Raw genomic sequence first — 16,883 nt, 5'->3', positions numbered from 1 at the left:
AGAGTGCCTTCTCTTCGGTGTACCCAGGGCTGCTCTGTGGCCTTCTCTCCTTCAACATTTGGTCCTTGTTCCTCTCCCAGGCCCAGGGCGGGTCAGATCTGACTGTGAATCTTTCTTGTGGTTGCAGGAACTCTCCTAGCCCCATGGCCAGCAGATGGCCAGGGCTGCAGGACTTGCTATTCTGAGTAGGGACTTGGCAGGCCCTCTGTGGGGCTGGTGGTGGGCTGGTGAGGCTGGGCACTGTGGTTTGGATGCAGTCTGTGGCTTGACCTCGAGGAACCTCCAAGCCCTCAGCCCCCTACCTACCAGCTGAACCCTGAGGCTGTTAGAGCCAGAAGGGTTGTGACTGCAGGCTTTCCTGAGAACATCTTGTCCTGGGCTTTTCTGCTTGGTTCAACAGGAACACCTACTGTGTGTGTGGTGAGTACAAATGAACGTATGAAGACGTGCCAGGCACTGTGCTGTGGACCAAAAGACAGGTCAGACACAGGTAGGACATAGCTTTTGTTCTCTGGGAGCTAGAGAGGCACACAGTCGTGGATCCCAGCATCTGCCGGGCAGGGGGTGAGGTGAAGGGAAGCAAAATGTGTATATTTGTATGTGTGTATGTGCATATGTGTATATGCTATGTTTATGTATGTATATATATGCAGGCATGCCTATATGCTGTTTATGTATGTATATATGTGTGTTGGCATACATATATGTGCACGTATGTGTATACATGTGTGCATATGCATGCACATGTATGTAAATGTGTATTTTGCATCTGCTCACACACATGCCTGCCCCTACCTTAGTCCTGGCTTAGAGGAGGGCATTATCCTGGAATGCATCCTCAGGATGGCAGGCTTCAGTTGGGGAGTCTGGCAGGGGGTGGGATGGGATACCCGGCTGTGGCAAGAAGAAGAAGGAAACTGTGGCCCAGGATGGAGTCCTACAGTGTGCCACACATGATGCCTGGACATTACTTGCCCAGCTCACTGGCTTCTCAAACACCTCTTTGAAGGAGGATAAAGCCATCTTATGGATGCAGAAGTTGGGAATCTGAGAACTTACATCACTTTTCCCAGACCACACAGCCAGTAAATTGTGAGCCACTTTGAGCCTAGCTCTGCTGAACTCTGAAGGTCAGGTCTGTTTCCCAAGCCCACTATGGGATTTTCTCTGCTGCTGTCGTTTTTCACACACCTTGGGTGGCGCAGGAGGAGGTATGGAGCTGAGGGCAAGTTTCCCTGGGCCTGTTTCCTCATTTGTTAAAATAGGGATCAGAAAAGTATTGACCTTACAACATCGCGAAGCACTTAAGACCTAGGTGCTCGGGACATGGTGAGACCACCACAATGGGTCATTTCTCTCAGCGCTCTCCAGCCTGACAGAGGTGGTGCCTACATTGCCTTCATTCTGGGGCAACCCCAGCTCGCCCAAATCCCGCTCCGTCCTGAAAGGGGGTGAGGCACGTGGTAACAGGTGAGAAAGAAGGATTTCCCGAGTGTGGAGCGGCAAGAGGGAGGAAGTGACTCACCAACCACAACAAAGCCCATCTCTCCGCGAGGAAGCACCAGCCAGCGAGGAGTGAACGCATGCACGTGGGTGCATTCACCCACGTGCTCGCGGGGGCGTGTGGGGCCCTCGGGGCTGGCTGCCACCTAGTGCTAGTCCGCGCGGGTGGGGTGAGGGGTGGTGGGGGGCAGGCCTATGGTGCGGGTCACTGCCTGAAACCGCATGATGGGGTGGGGGCAGAGGGACCCCTCTCCATCCAAAACTCTGCTCTGCCGTTCCCCTTTCGCCTCTGGGGGCCGAGGGGCGCGTTTTCTTAGGACCCCGGGGCGTGGGATGAGCCCCTGCTTGGGAGGACAGTCTGCTGTTTAGGGGCTCCCCTTCGACACGTGGGAGGCAAAAGTCCAGGGCGCACGATCGTTTAGCTCCGGTCGCACAGCACAGCGAGGCCAGCCTGGAGCCCACGTGCTGGGCTCGGTCCCGCCGAGGCTCGGCCTGCCTGTAAAGCAGAGAGGGGCGAGGGAAGCCGGGCCAGCGGGTCTCGCCGGTAGACGGCGTCCGGGACGGGGTGTGGCGCCCAGAGCGCTGCAGCCTCTCGCAGCCAGGAGGCTGGATGTAGTGTTTGGGTGTCTTCCAGAAGGAGCCGCACTAGCGACGAGGGAAGAGGAACTGGCTTCCCGGGCAGTCTCCCCCGCCCCAAACTTTTCCTCCTCGCGGAGGGAGGGTGGGCGGGCGGAGGGAGGAAGCGCGGCCGGGGAAGGTGGGGCCCGCGTTCCGCCCGCCCAGGGGCCGCGGCTGGGGTGAGTGTGTCTTTAAATCCGAGCCCCCCGCCCCTCGCGGTGGGGCCGGGGCTAGCGGTCCGGGCGGGGGCGGACGCGGTGATTGGCGGCCCGGCCGGATCCGCCCCTCGGCGCTGGGGACGCGGGACGCGGGGCGCGGGCAGCAGCTCGGCGCGCAGGGGCCGGGGCGCTCAGCTCCAGTTGCCGGTGAGTGCGGGCTCCCTCTCGCGTGGCCTCGCCGGGTCCGCCTGGCCTGTCCACCTCCGGGGCCGCTTCTGCCCCCGCATGGGCTGGGGAAGTTGGGAGGAGCGAGCCGGAGCCAGAGCCCCCGCCGGACGCGCCCCGCCGCTGCCTGACTCGGCGCCCGCAGTCCGGGCGCAGCGCGCCTGCCGTAGGAGCACGGATGTCCCCCGGAGCCGCGGGCTGGCAGGTACAGACGTGTCCCGGCCTGGGGCTGGCGAGGGGCGGGCAAATCCAGAATCCCCCGGCAGCCCCCATTCCGAGGCTGCTCCAGACACCAACTCCCCATCCTCTGGGGAGGTGAGGTCCTGGGCCTTCACCCCACACTAGCTCAGTATTGGTCGCTGGGAGGCAAGAGGGACTCACAGGGAGCAGTTGCTGTGTGGTTCTGTGTGTTGAACCTTGGGCTACCCCCTCTCCCGAGTTCCCTGGGTTTGGTGTAGCCATGGGCTGGCGACAGTTCCACTTTTCATTGCCAGACCTGGGAGCACGGCCAGGAGCTAGGGTTCCCCGCAAAGTTAGGGGGAGATTGGGGAGAGGGAAGCCGCTTCATGACCGAGATGGGGTCCTGGGACTCATCGCTAGGGGGCGTGAGGCCCGCAGATCCAGGATGAGTCCAGAAGTCTCAGCGGGCACACGCTTTGATTCTTGGCCCAGTCTGGCCCTCTTCCTCTGTAGGCCTGGGTCTCTGAGGAGAGTACATTTTTCAGTTTCAGAGGGTTTTCCTGAAGGGGCAGTGACCTGTCAGAGAGAGAGTGGCCTATGGGAGACCGGCAGCACCGGGCTCCTGAAGGTGGCCGGAATGGTTGGAGCTCTTTCATGTCTCTTGGGTTGTCAGAGATGGGAGTAAAGCTTCATGGCCCCGGGAATATTCTGGGCATCGCTACTCTCCCAGCCAGAGGCCCAGGCACCAACTCCTTAGCTTCTGGGTAGAACAACCTGAACCCAGTGGCTGAGCACCTTTTAAATGCCAGGCAGGGCACTGGGCCATACCCCTGGAGTGTGCGGGTTGGGGAGATTTGGAGGATTCTGTCCTCAGGAGGCTCAGCCTCTGGGAGGAAGACAGGACATAAACACACAAAGTTCCCCGATACAGGGTTTTGATACCAGTCCTGGACTGGTGATTGTGGAAAGCCAGGAGGCTACACACCATTAATTGCTACATGAGTAATACAGGCTGCGAGACTGCCAGGGCAGCAGAGATCCAGTTCCATGCAAGCAAGCAAATGTGCTGAAATGTTCCAGCTCCATGCCCACCCTTACTTATTACCCTGCTCCAAGGGCAGGGAGCAGCAGGGGCGCTGAGGAGGTTCTCCTGCACCCATCCCCACCCACTCCCAGGTTTGTTTGTTTCCTGCTGGTGGATTTCTGAAGTAACCCATTTGGTTTCTTGGCTTGGACTGAGCATGGGACTCTCCTAGTTGCCCTGTGGCTCCTGGGGTTTGGGATCTAGAGCCAGCCTTGTAGGAGGTTCAGAGGCAAACAGGAGGAAGTCCTCACTTCCTTTCTGAACAGCCTCCATCGCTGGGGGTTGGGGGTAGGTTGGGAGGCTGGCAGGCACTGGGTCAGTTTCCTGTGAGTGCAGACAGACCCCAGGTGGTGCATGCACCCCTCTCTCTTCCCTGGCCAGTGTTGGGGGTGGGCACAGTAGGGCCCAGGTGGCTTCAGGTGGGTGGTTCCTGGCACAGCTCTGACCTCACATCTGTGAGGCTTTGCTGTATCTGGAGCCCTGCCCCCTCCCTCACTGTCCCTGGCAGGTTTCTGTTTTTCTGGAGCACTTTGCGGAGGTGGCAGTGTGCTCATGCTCGTGGCCTTGGGTGCAGTTCTGGGAGTGGGAGTTGCTGAGCTCACCCGAAACCCTTGGCTGGCACTGTGAGAACTTGTGTGAACACACTTGCCTGCCTCAAAACAGGTGGTGCACAGACGTGGGTTACCCAGGCACCTGTGGGGGATACCCATGGGGGCAGAGACGTGAGTGCACGTGTGTGCTCAGGTTTACAGCTGCGTGGGCAGAGACATAGAGGAACTGGATGCATATGTACATGAGGATAGACACAGGAGGATGATGGGGGTGAGCAAACTACCCGGGGACTACAGACATGTGCGGGGACAGACATACATGAAGGCATCAGCGTGGGCCACATATGGCCTGCAGACACGTGTATAGAGATACACCATCGCTGGGATCTGAATCTCCCCACGTGGGAGGCAGACATGTAAGTGGACAGACATATAGGTAGACCCACCAGAGCACAGACGGGGGTGGGAACCGACATTCTTAGACATAAGACTTGGAGCCACAGGGAAGCTGCTCAAGTACCTGGGCAGAATGGAGTTGGCTGTGAGCTCCTGGGGGGCACAGACACATATGCTTGCCAGAGCCAGCTGACAGCAGAGGCCTGGAACCAGACACAGGTGGGTTCTGAGAGGTGGGCCGAGGTACGCGTTGCCTGGGTATCACCCTTTCCCTGCGTGACACAGTGCCTGGGAGTGGTCCTGTTTGGGGTGGTGATGCTACAGGTGCTCTGTGGTGGAGCTTATTACTAGACTCTCACTTTGGGGTTTGAGGACCCCCAAAAGCTCAGTCTCCTGTGTTTTCCTCTGAGAGTCATTTGGCCTTTCCACCTCTGCATTACAAGCCTGGGCTGTGCCTTAAGCGCCAGCAGGTGCTCTTTGAATTTTGATTCTCATCTTTTCTGGGTCTCCAGAGGCTTCCTGAAGTGAGGCTGTGTGGCCTGGGTGGAGTGCTCCAGCTATTCTTTGCCTACCAGACTAGAGGAGGAACTGCCTGGGGATTCTCCTGAACCCAAGCCTGCGGGTCTTTGACAGGGATGGGAGATTCCCCAGGGGAGAGAGAGAGCACATAGGGCTGCATCTGTGATGAGAGCCACTGCCTTCTGGGGCGGGCTCCTTCTCCACTAAGCCCCGGGCTTGCACAGGGAAGGGGTCCGCCACCTTGCTATGCTCAGGTCTACCTCTGCTCAACCTGGCACCTGAGAGCCAGCCCAGATTCTAGATATGGTTTGATACTAATGCACCATGTAACCTCCAGCAAGTCAGTTAATGTCTTGGTTTCCTCATCTTTAGAGTGGGGCCACTAACCTCTACCTCCTTGTGGGTTCAGTGGGAGAAAATCAGTGCAAAGTATGTGGCCCAGTGCATGGCCACATGGAGTGAGTGCTCAGTTGATGTCGGGGTGGGGGCCTTTGATTATGAGCCGTCCCCTGTGGCCAGGACTCTGTCCGGCTTCCTCAGCAGCTGGGTGCATGGCCCTGGGCCTCTGGGTGAGTCCTGGAGCAGGCTGGGTCAGGCTGGGTGGGCCAGGCACCTCTCATGTGAAAGCTGGAGGGCTTTGTCCTCAGTCTATGCCCACTAGTCCCTCCTTAGCCCTGTGGGACCTCCATACACGGGGTCAGGAAATGGCAGGCTGGGCAGGCGTATGGAAGCTTGGGCCTGCTGCCTGCTGGGCCTCTGGGAGGGGAGCCAGTGGTTTGCTAAGAATAGTCCCGAATCATGGCTCTCGCCTCCCAGAGGGCAGCCCAGCCATGTGCCACCCCTGTCTCGGGCCAAGGCACTTGCAGATGGGCTTTTTATGTTTCCTGTAACTGGTGCTCAGCACAGGATTCTGCCTGGGAGCAGCAAGCTTAGTCTGGGAGGAGGCTCTGTTTGCCTTCCGAGGCTTTTGACTGGGACCTGGGGAAAGAGAAGGTCTGGAAGCACTGGCCTTTATAATCCCTGAGTTCCTCTTCCACTCAGGGCTTTTCCTGACACATCTGCCTTGACCATCTTCCTACCTGCAAATAGACCTGTTGTGATTAAGAACACTGGCTCTGGAAAGAAACCACCCGGGTCTGAATTTCTGCTCCCTCATTAGCCGTGTGGCCCAGGGCAAGAAACTTAACCTCTCTGTGCCTCAAGTCCCTTGTGTCACAGGGTTAAGGATAACAGCTCCCTTATGAGAATGTCACAAGGATGAAAGGAGGTAATTGCAGAGAGCCCCCAAGGCACTGGCTCCTAGGAAGTACTCCATAAACATTAGGTGCTTCTGTTGTTACCATGATATTATTCTCTCGGCAGAGGCCAGGGTGCTCAGCACAGGACCAGGTGGTGGGAAGGGACCAGAGTGGCATCTTGATGTGGGTTCCTGAGCTTTTTGGCCCTGGGTTCAGTATGAGGTGCAGGGGCTTCGAAGGTAGATTAAACTCAGTCCCCACCAGGAGGTGAGCGAGGTACATGCAGACGCATGTCTGGTTCTGTGATGGGGTCTGTGCTGGTTATGGTTTGAGCCGGAGGGAGGAAATGGCTGGCATGGGGGTGTGTGTGATACTTCACATGGGCTTTGAGGGATGGCCAGGAGTTTGCAAAGGGGGAGGGCAAGGCTTCCGCAGCAGAAAGAGCAGCGTGGCAGAGGTATGACAGCCTTGGGAAGCGTTTTGTATATTTCCCGTAACTGGCATGTGGGCTGGCTTTGGCTTTAAGGGGTGCGCCTGCTTGGGCTGAAGCTGAGCACTGATGAGAGAGGCAGGTGGGGTGTCTAGCTCATCTGCACACCTGTGGAAGGCAGTAGGGAACATCTTTGGGAACTGGGTGTGTCACTGCCAATGCTCTGGGCTCCTAGGGAGTTGGGGCTTTCAGAAATTCCATGAGGAGGGAGGATGTGGTGCTGCGAGGGCTGTGGGTACCCTGGGAAATGGCCAACAGGCTGGGTATGGCCCATGGGTGGGGAGAGGGGTGGGTGCCCTGAGATGACCTGGGACCCTGCCAGCTTCTGCATCCTGCTGAGCCCCAGGCCCTTCCTCTCTGTGGGCTGTGCTGGCCTCTGTCTGGCCTTCCCAGAGTGGAGGCCTGGGACGCTGGGACATTTTTTGAAGATTCTATTTAGAAAGCATAGAGGGGACTTCTCCTCCCCTTTTCCTTTTCCTGGAATGGAGAATCTCCTGAAGGAGTTAACCCCTTTCCTGCTGGTCACAGAGTGGCCCGTAGATGTGTCCCCCACTTTTTTTAGGATCACTATTTTATCGTTGCCCTTTCTGTTATGCGGGATGTGTACATCAGGTGCTGAAAGGTACAACACATTCTGCAACTGAGCGCCACCTTCCGAGACTGAACCGGCAAAGAAAGTACACTGAACATCAGCATGTGGCGATATATATTTTATTTGTTTGTTTGTTTTTTTGAGATGAAGTCTTATTCTGTTGCCCAGGCTGGTGTGCAATGGCACGTTCCCAGCTCACTGCAACCTCTGTGTTCCAGGTTCAAGTAATTCTCGTGCCTCAGCCTCCTGAGTAGCTGAGATTACAGGTGCCCACTACCACGCCCAGCTAATTTTTGTATTTTTTTTTTTTTTTTTGAGACAGAGTCTCACTCTATCGCCCAGGCTGGAGTGCAGTGGCGCAATCTCGGCTCACTGCAAGGTCCACCTCCCGGGTTCACACCATTCTCCTACCTCAGCCTCCCGAGTGGCTGGGGCTACAGGCACCCGCCACCACACCCGGCTAATTGTTTTGTATTTTTAGTAGAGACAGGGTTTCACTGTGTTAGTCAGGATGGTCTCGATCTCCTGACCTTGTGATCTGCCCGCCTCGGCCTCCCAAAGTGCTGGCATTACAGGCGTGAGCCACTGTGCCTGGCCTGTAATTTTTGTGTTTTTAATAGAGATGGGGTTTCACCACATTGGCCAGGCTGGTCTCAAACTCCTGACCTCAGATGATCTGCCCATCGTGACCTCCCAAAGTGTTGGGATTACAGGTGTGAGCCACCATGCTCGGCCCCAATATTTTTCTAAAAAAAGACTAAAATGGATTTAAATTGATTAGCACTGTTAAATCACATCTAATATTTGATACTACATGGTTTAATATAGCTGAATGATGCAATGATGGAAAATGTGTTTACATCAAAGAATACAACCAAAATGAAGATAGCAAACAAAACCCATATTTTTTTTTAAACAGGAAAATACTTTTGAAGTATACATGTAACCGCCCATTCTTTTATTTTATTTTATTTTATTGTGTTTTTTTGAGATGGAGTCTCACTCTGTCACCCAGGCTGGAGTGCAGTGGCGCGATCTTGGCTCACTGCAAGCTCTGCCTCCCGGGTTCAAGAGATTCTCCTGCCTCAGCCTCCCAAGTAGCTGAGACTACAGGTGCGTGCCACCACACCTGGCTAATTTTTGTGTTTTTAGTATAGACAGGATTTTGCCATTTTGACCAGGTTGGTCTCGAACTCCTGACCTCAGGTGATCTGCCTGCCTTGGACTCCCAAAGTGCTGGGATTACAGGCATGAGCCACTGTGCCTGGCCAAAACTGCCCATTCTTTTAAAGAAAATTCACTGCAAGCAAAGTTATCAACCTTCAGAAAATACACACATAGCATTGCTAAGCATCCCCCATTCCAATATGCATACTTGGAAAATACAAAGTTAAATTGTAAACAATAGGTGAGCTTCATATTTGTAAGAATATGGAAAGAAATCCCATTTTTAGCAGTGTCGTATAAAGAACTGTCTTTTCATGTGAAATTCATGAATTGTCCTTCTGTTGGGATCATACTTCACAAACCACCATGTTTTTGAGATGAGATTACAGTGCGAGATAGAACATCTTAGCAATGTTATCTTATTATTAAAGTTAAATTTTTTTAAACTATTTTTCAGAACACCTCCCTTAAGTATGTAGGATTCGTTTTTAAAATTCTTCCTAGAAAAAATATACAAACGAGAGGTATGTTTATTCCCTGTTATACTTCTGGAAGGCACTTCTATGGTGGAGAAAGGGCTTCTTTCTCTTCTGTTCACTGATTGTTTTTGTCCTTGGTGTGTGTTAAAATGTAAGATTTCAGGTTAGTTGTCTGAGCAGACTTTTTTGTTGTTGTTTTTGGGACAGAGTTTCGTGCTTGCTGCCCATGCTGGAGTGCAATGGTGTGATCTCAGCTCTCTGCAACCTCCACCTCCTGGGTTCAAACGATTCTCCTGCCTCAGCCTCCCAAGCAGCTGGGACTACAGGTGTGTGCCACCACACCCGGCTAATTTTTGTATTTTTTTTTTTTTTTTGAGACAGAGTCTCGCTCTGTTGCCCGGGCTGGAGTGCAGTGGCTGGATCTCAGCTCACTGCAAGCTCCGCCTCCCGGGTTTACACCATTCTCCTGCCTCAGCCTCCCGAGTAGCTGGGACTACAGGCGCCCACCATCTCGCCCGGCTAGATTTTTGTATTTTTTAGTAGAGACAGGGTTTCACCGTGTTAGCCAGGATGGTCTCGATCTCCTGACCTCGTGATCCGCCCGTCTCGGCCTCCCAAAGTGCTGGGATTACAGGCTTGAGCCACCGCGCCCGGCCAATTTTTGTATTTTTAGCAGAGATGGGGTTTCCATGTTGGCCAGGCTGATCTTGAACTCCTGACCTCAAGTGATCCACTTGCCTCAGCCTCCCAAAGTGCTGGGATTACACGCGTGAGCCACCATGCCCAGCCACAAACTTCTTATTACAACCACGGAAGGGGCACACATGGGTCCTGTCTCCGGTATGGATTCACACACATGTGCGCAAATTGAAGTCCAATAAAAAGTGTTTCCCGCAGACCCACCGTGTGCCATGAAAGAGCTTCTTTCCAGCACAGACTGGTTGGTGTCGTTCTGGTTTTGAGCTCTCAACAAGAGCTTTGCCATGTTCTTCACAGATGAGGACTCTGGGACTGTGGCTGTGCAGATGTTTTGTCATTGCAGAGTTATCCAAGAACATCTTTGTGCTCCCTTTATGAGGGCAAGCTGTTGTTCTTGGAGCATTATTTTATTTAATTTTTTTTGGCTTCATTCTAGCAAGTTATGCCCATTGTTTAGGATTTGAGAGGTTACTGCCAGGTGCTCCTCCAGGAGGAGGTTTCAGGAGGCAGGTTATCTTCAATGGTCAGTCATTCAATCACTGTTGACATATCAAGGTCAATATCTTTTTTTTTTCCTCGGGGGACCACATGGTGACCAAGAACTTGCCCTCCAGGTTCTTGATCTACACCTGCTTCTGCTCCCACTTCTTGTTGCCTAGGTTGGCACCATCACCACCCACCACATTTCCACGTTGACGTCTGCCCTGTAGTGACTGAGCCCTTCATCCTGGGACCATTGAGGTTGGTGCCAACCCCTGCACTTCCCAGGGACAGCCCTCTCTCAGGGCCCCGGGACCCTGGTTGGCAGGGCCTAGAAGGCTTCGTCAGCCAGTCAGGCACTGTGGCTCACACCTGTAATCCCAGCACTTTGGGAGGCCAGGGCAGGCAGATCACTTAAGGTCAGGAGTTCGAGACCAGCCTGGCCAACACAGCGAAACCCCATCTCTACTAATAATACAAAAATTAGCCAGGTGTAATGGTGGGTACCTGTAGTCCCAGCTACTAGGGAGGCTGAGACTGGAGAATAGCTTGAACCTAGGAGGCGGAGGTTGCAGTGAGCTGAGGTCGCGCCACTGCACCCCGGTCTGGGCAACAGAGTGAGATTCTGTCTCTCAAAAAAAAAAAAAAAACCCAAAAAACTCATCAGCCTGATCCGAGTGGTGGTTTAGCTTTGCCTTTACCATCATCTTCAGGTGTGCTCCCTCCCTTCCTCCCGAGGCAGCCCTGTCTGCTGGAGCACAAGGACTTCTGGAGTTTCCTGCAGGTGTTACCCTGCTGGCTCACCCCAAGGCCTGGTGGGAAGCTGATTTCTGAATGCCTCAGAGAGAAGGGCCCGCCATAGAGACGAGCCCCAGAGTTGCAGAGCCCTTTGGGGAGGTGTGGAGTAGTCTCTGCTCCAGGGGGCTCTGAACTGGGCCCTAAGGCATCAGATAAATAAGCCCTGGGCTGGCATTTGACTGTCTCTCTGAGCCTAGTTTTCTCACCTGCATAATGGGTGTGAACATTTTCCCCTGCCTATCTTTAATTGTTTTTTTTTTTTTGGAGACGGAGTCTCACTCTGTTGCCTAGGCTGGAGTGCAGTGGCGTGATTGCCGCTCACTGCAAGCTCCGCCTCCTTGGTTCATGCCATTCTCCTGCCTCAGCCTCCCGAGTAGCTGGGACTATAGACGCCCGCCACTACCCCTGGCCAATTTTTTGTATTTTTAGTAGAGATGGGGTTTCACCATGTTAGCCAGGATGGTCTCGATCTCCTGACCTCGGGATCCTCCCGACTTGGCCTCCTAAAGTGCTGGGATTACAGGCATGAGCTATTGCGCCCGGCCTAATTTTTTGTTTTAACTGAGGTGAAATCCATTTAAGTAAAATAAACCATTTTAAAGCCCACAATTCAGAGGCATTTAGTATAGTCACAATGTTATGCAACCACCGCTTCTATCACATTCTAAAACATTTTATCACCCCGAAGGAAAATCCTGTACCGATTAAGCCGTTACTCACCATTCCCTTCTCCACCACTGTACTTTTTTTTCTTTAAAAAAAAAAAAAAACAGTTTTGTTGAGATATGTACACCATAAAATTCACCTGTGTGAAGTGTGTACTTTGGTGAGTATTGGTAAAAGTCATGGGCATGCAGCCACCTCCTAGACAAGTCTGGCAACATTTTCCATCACCTAGAAGGGCCCTATATTCCCTTGTAGCTGGTCACCACTCCCACCTTGGGCCCAGGCCCACTCATCTACTTTCTGTCACTATGGATTTGTTTTTTCTGGATTTTTCACATACATAGACTCATATAAAAGGTAGCTTTTAGTGACTGGCCTCTTTACTCAACGTGATGTTTTCTGAGATTCATCTCTGTTATTGGATGATTTAATCAGTTCCATTTCTTTTTTATTGGTGAGTAGTATTCCAGTGTGTGAGATATGTTAAAAATAGTGTAGGCCGGGCGCGGTGGCTCAAATCTGTAATCCCAGCACTTTGGGAGGCCGAGACGGGCAGATCACGAGGTCAGGAGATTGAGACCATCCTGGCTAACACGGTGAAACCCCGTCTCTACTAAAAAAAAAATACAAAAAACTAGCCGGGGGAGGTGGCGGGCGCCTGTAGTCCCAGCTACTTGGGAGGCTGAGGCAGGAGAATGGCGTAAACCCAGGAGGCGGAGCTTGCAGTGAGCTGAGATCCGGCCACTGCACTCCAGCCTGGGCGACAGAGCGAGACTCCGTCTCAAAAAAGAAAAAAATAGTGTAAAATTTCTCTTTGTTTTTTTTTTTTTTACAAGGGCCTCATTCCTATTACCCAGGCTGCAGTGAAGTGGCGCAATGTTAGCTCACTGCAGCCTTAACTTCCTGGCCTCAACGGAGCTTGCAGTGAGCCAAGATCCGGTCCCTGCACTCCAGCCTGGGCGACAGAGCGAGACTCCGTCTCAAAAAAAAAAAAAAAAAAAAAAAAAAAACTTCCTGGCCTCAAATGATCTTCCCACCTCAGCCTTCTGAGTAGCTGGGACTACAGGTGTGCATCACCACGCCCGGCTAATTTTTGTATTTTTAGTAGACACGGGGTTTTGCCCTGTTGCCCAGACTGGTCTTGAACTTCTGGACTCTAGTGATCTGCCTGCCTTGGCCTCCCAAAGTGCTGGGATTACAGGCGTGAGCCACCATGCCTGGCCTAAAATAATGTTCACAAAAGATTCAAGTAGTAGCTTCATAGAAAGTAAAATGTCAAAGTCCCCTTTCCCCTCCTTCCCCTCTCTCTGGTCCCTGGAAGTGACACTATCAGCAGTGTGCCGAGTGTCCTTTGGTCTTTTTTCTGTACCTCTACATGAATTTGTGTGGTTTTTGATTTTTGGGTTGAGCTCAAACTCAGTCTATGTCTGTGGGGCCTGCTTTCATCCGGCCATGTATCATGCAGAGGGACCCCAGCACTGCCATGGGAGTTCTGAGCATGTGCCCTGAGCTGGAACCCAGCGAGGCTTTGGGAGAGATGGGAAGAAGCCTTCCTGGAGGTGGTTAATGTAGAGCAGGTCCTGGAGAAGGGTGGCATTGGATCAAACAGCATCAGTGTCCAAAACAGCCTCTGTGGTGACCCGTCCTGGTGGTCTGGGTGGATGTGTCCTCCTGCCGCTTCACCACTGACCCCAACTTGGCTGCCACTGGTGGGGGCTTCTTCCCGTCTCTCTGAAGTGTCACTGGAAGGAATAGGTCCAGGACAGGGCAGTTTGTTGGGTTGACAGAGGAGGGACCCTTGGGAAGTTGCCCCTTGCCAAAGTCTCTTTAGGCAGCTTATAGGGGCCTCCCAGTAGCCGTCTTGCCTGGCCTGCGTGGGTGGAGGATGGGATGCCCGTGGCCTCTGAGGAAGGGGCTGCCTGGGCTCAGATTTTCACCCTCCTGGCTCCACCCCAACCCCAGCCAGTGAGACCGCAGTCAGTGGGGTCCCAGGGGCTCTGAGTCTTATGTTATGCTGCTTTCCTTGACGCTGCCGTCAATGTGTAAATGAACCCCATCCCTTGCATCCTAAAGTTGGTTGTTTTCATTGTTTTTAAGTCTTTCCTAACTTAACAGTTCAAAGTAGTGCCTTAATTGTAAGACATGGGTTCCAGGAGATAGGAATCCTGTGTGGTGGTTCCAGGGCAGCCACCTGCTCACCCAGGATGGGGTTGTCTTGTGACCTGGGGTCCCATCCTGGGCTCAGGAGTCCTGTAGGGGGAGGGGGAGGACCTGGCAGGGAGCTCTGCATAGGTGGGTTTGTGGATGTCTCCCTTTCTCCAGCTCAGTGCTGCTCAAATGTGGGTAATACATGGACTCCCAATTCACAGCCCTATTGAGATCTAATTCACATGCTGTACAATTCACCCATTTAGTAGGTTTTTTTTTTTTTTTTTGAGACGGAGTTTCACTCTGTGGCCCAGGCTGGAGTGCAGTGACACGATCTGGGCTCACTGCAAGCTCCGCCTCCTGGGTTCACGCCATTCTCCTGCCTCAGCCTCCCCAGCAGCTGGGACTACAGGTGCCCGCCACCACGCCCGGCTAATTTTTTGTATTTTTTAGTAGAGACGGGGTTTCACCATGTTAGACAGGATGGTCTGGATATCCTGACCTCGTGATCCACCCGCCTCGGCCTCCCAAAGTACTGGGATTACAGGCGTGAGCCACCACGCCCAACCATTTAGTAGCTTTTAATACATTCAAAGAGTTGTCGTCTCACCACAGTTTAATTTTACAACATTTTCATCAACCTCAAAAGATACCCTGTACCCATTAGTAGTCATTCCCCACCCCCAGCCCACTAGCATGCTCTCTGTTGCTATAGATTTGCCGATTCTAGACATTTCATATAAATGAAGTCATACAACATATGGGTTTTTTGTAGACTCCCTCTCTCTCTCTCTCTTTTTTTTTTGAGACAGAGTCTCGCTCTGTTGCCCAGTCTGGAGTATAGTGGTGTGATCTCAGCTTATGGCAACCTCTGCCTCCCAGCTTCAGGTGATTCTCCTGCCTCAGACTCCTGAGTAGCTGGGATCACAGGTACCTGCCACCATGCCCAGCTAATTTTTGTATTTTTAGTAGAGATGAGGTTTCACCATGTTGGCCAGGCTGGTCTTGAACTCCTGACCTCAGGTGATCCATCTGCCTCGGCCTCCCATAATGGTGGGATTACAGGCGTGAGCTACCGTGCCCGGCTCTCTCTCTCTCTCTCTCTTTTTAAAGGTCTCACTCTGTTGCTCAGGCTGGGGTGCAGTGGTGCAGTCATGGCTCACTGCAGCCTCAACCTTCTGGGCTCAGGTGATCCTTCCTTCTCAGTCTCCTGAGTATCTAGGACCACAGGCGTGTGTTTAAAATTTTTTCTTTTTTTAGACGGAGTCTGGCTCTGTCGCCCAGGCTGGAGTGCAGTGGCCGGATCTCAGCTCACTGCAAGCTCCGCCTCCTGGGTTCACGCCATTCTCCTGCCTCAGCCTCCCAAGTAGCTGGGACTACAGGTGCCCGCCACCTCACCCGGCTAGTTTTTTGTATTTTTTTTTTAGTAGAGACGGGGTTTCACCTTGTTAGCCAGGATGGTCTCGATCTCCTGACCTAGTGATCCGCCCGTCTCGGCCTCCCAAAGTGCTGGGATTACAGGCTTGAGCCACCGCGCCCGGCCTACAATTTTTTTTTTAAATAGAAACGAGGTCTTGTGTTGCCCAGGCCTTGAACTCCTGAGCTCAAGACTCCCTTTTGAACAACAACAACAAACCCCTCACTTGCTGATTGACATTATTCTTACTGTACTATAACTGAAATGTGTATAAGACCAGGCATAAACACCTTAGACTTAAAGTTTTTACAAAACTATTTAAAAATCCAGGAAATAGTAGTAAAACTAGAAAGCCAACTCATTTCCAATGAACAATATGACTTTAATTGGAAGGATGTTAACTGCACCTACACTGCCAACCTTGGGTTGATGGAGAGAACTGTGCCCTTGGACTTCTCCTGTGTCCCCTGCCTCTGTTTCTTGGGCCTGCTGTACAGGAAAGTATTAATAATGTTGGGCTGATGGGACGGTTTGGTGTAATCAGACCTCACATTTAAGCCTAGACTGCACGTGAGCAATCCCTGAATGTCTCTTTTAATAGGGCATCGCCTGATACCTGGAAAGCTGGCTTGTTTGATTGAAGATAAGCATGGAATAGTGGCATTATTGAAATCTGCTTGTAGTGGCTCTTAAACCCACTTCTTGTAGGAACCAGGAATTTGGCACAGAGATGGGCTTTGCTCAGTTCATGCAGATGCTCTCAACATGCACATGGTCCTGACTGCTAAGAAGCTGGGCCTTTGAATGGGCACCTCCAGGCTGCCATGGGCTATGGGGTGGCTCTGTTCTTCCTCCACACCCCCTTTTATTCCTATTTGAATCACAGCCTTTCTTTGTGCTGTGTGAGATGATACCATTTGGCCTTCATGGAGAAGGAACTGGATTGTAAACACAGGAGCAAACTTGAGGCTCAAATTGTAGGGCACTGCTTGCTTATGAGATGATTATTCAGAGGACCAGGGGATGCTCTCATTACTTTTTGAAATTAACATTAAAAATAATCCTTTTAAAGTGTACAATTCAGTGGCATTTAGTACATTTGCAATGTTGTGCAACCATCACTGCAAACATTTCCAGTTCCAAAACATGTTCATCACCCCAAAAGGAAAACCCCATCTATCCATTAAGTAATCCCTCCCAGTTTCCCCTCCCCCAGCCTTCGGCAACCATGGATCTGCATTCTGTCTCTGGATTTACCTATTTTGGATAGTTTGTATAAGGGGAATCATGTCATATGTGACCTTCTGTGTCTGGCTTTTTTCACTTAGCATAGTGTTCAGGGCTCATCTGTGTTGTAGCAAGTATCAGTACTCCATTCCCTTTTATGGCTGAATAACTTTCCATTGTATGGATAGGCCACAGTTTGTTTATTCATTTATTGTTTGATGGACATTTGGGTTGTTTCCACCTTTCAG

General features: G+C 52.2%; 1 protein-coding gene across 9 annotated transcripts in view; it reads left to right on the top strand.

The window, feature by feature from the left end:
* Nucleotides 1–16,883, top strand: part of PALD1 (phosphatase domain containing paladin 1) — a 112,193-nt gene that overhangs the window by 18,713 nt on the left and 76,597 nt on the right. For 4 of the 9 annotated variants that reach the window (XM_030941445.1, XM_010362848.2, XM_010362847.2 and 1 more), the window contains exon 1: nucleotides 2,333–2,709. The exons of 1 other annotated variant lie outside the window; for it this stretch is intronic. The gene's annotated coding sequence lies outside the window, so the exon portion shown is untranslated. Of the gene's footprint in view, nucleotides 1–2,195; nucleotides 2,301–2,331; nucleotides 2,710–16,883 lie in introns of those variants that run through there. 4 more of the 9 variants (XM_030941444.1, XM_030941446.1, XM_030941443.1 and 1 more) reach the window with 3 other exon arrangements.

The sequence above is a fragment of the Rhinopithecus roxellana genome, chromosome 11 (assembly GCF_007565055.1).
Source record: "Rhinopithecus roxellana isolate Shanxi Qingling chromosome 11, ASM756505v1, whole genome shotgun sequence".
Lineage (NCBI taxonomy): Eukaryota > Metazoa > Chordata > Mammalia > Primates > Cercopithecidae > Rhinopithecus > Rhinopithecus roxellana.
Note: the sequence above shows the minus strand (reverse complement) of the source record. Positions and strands in the feature narration are given on the sequence as shown.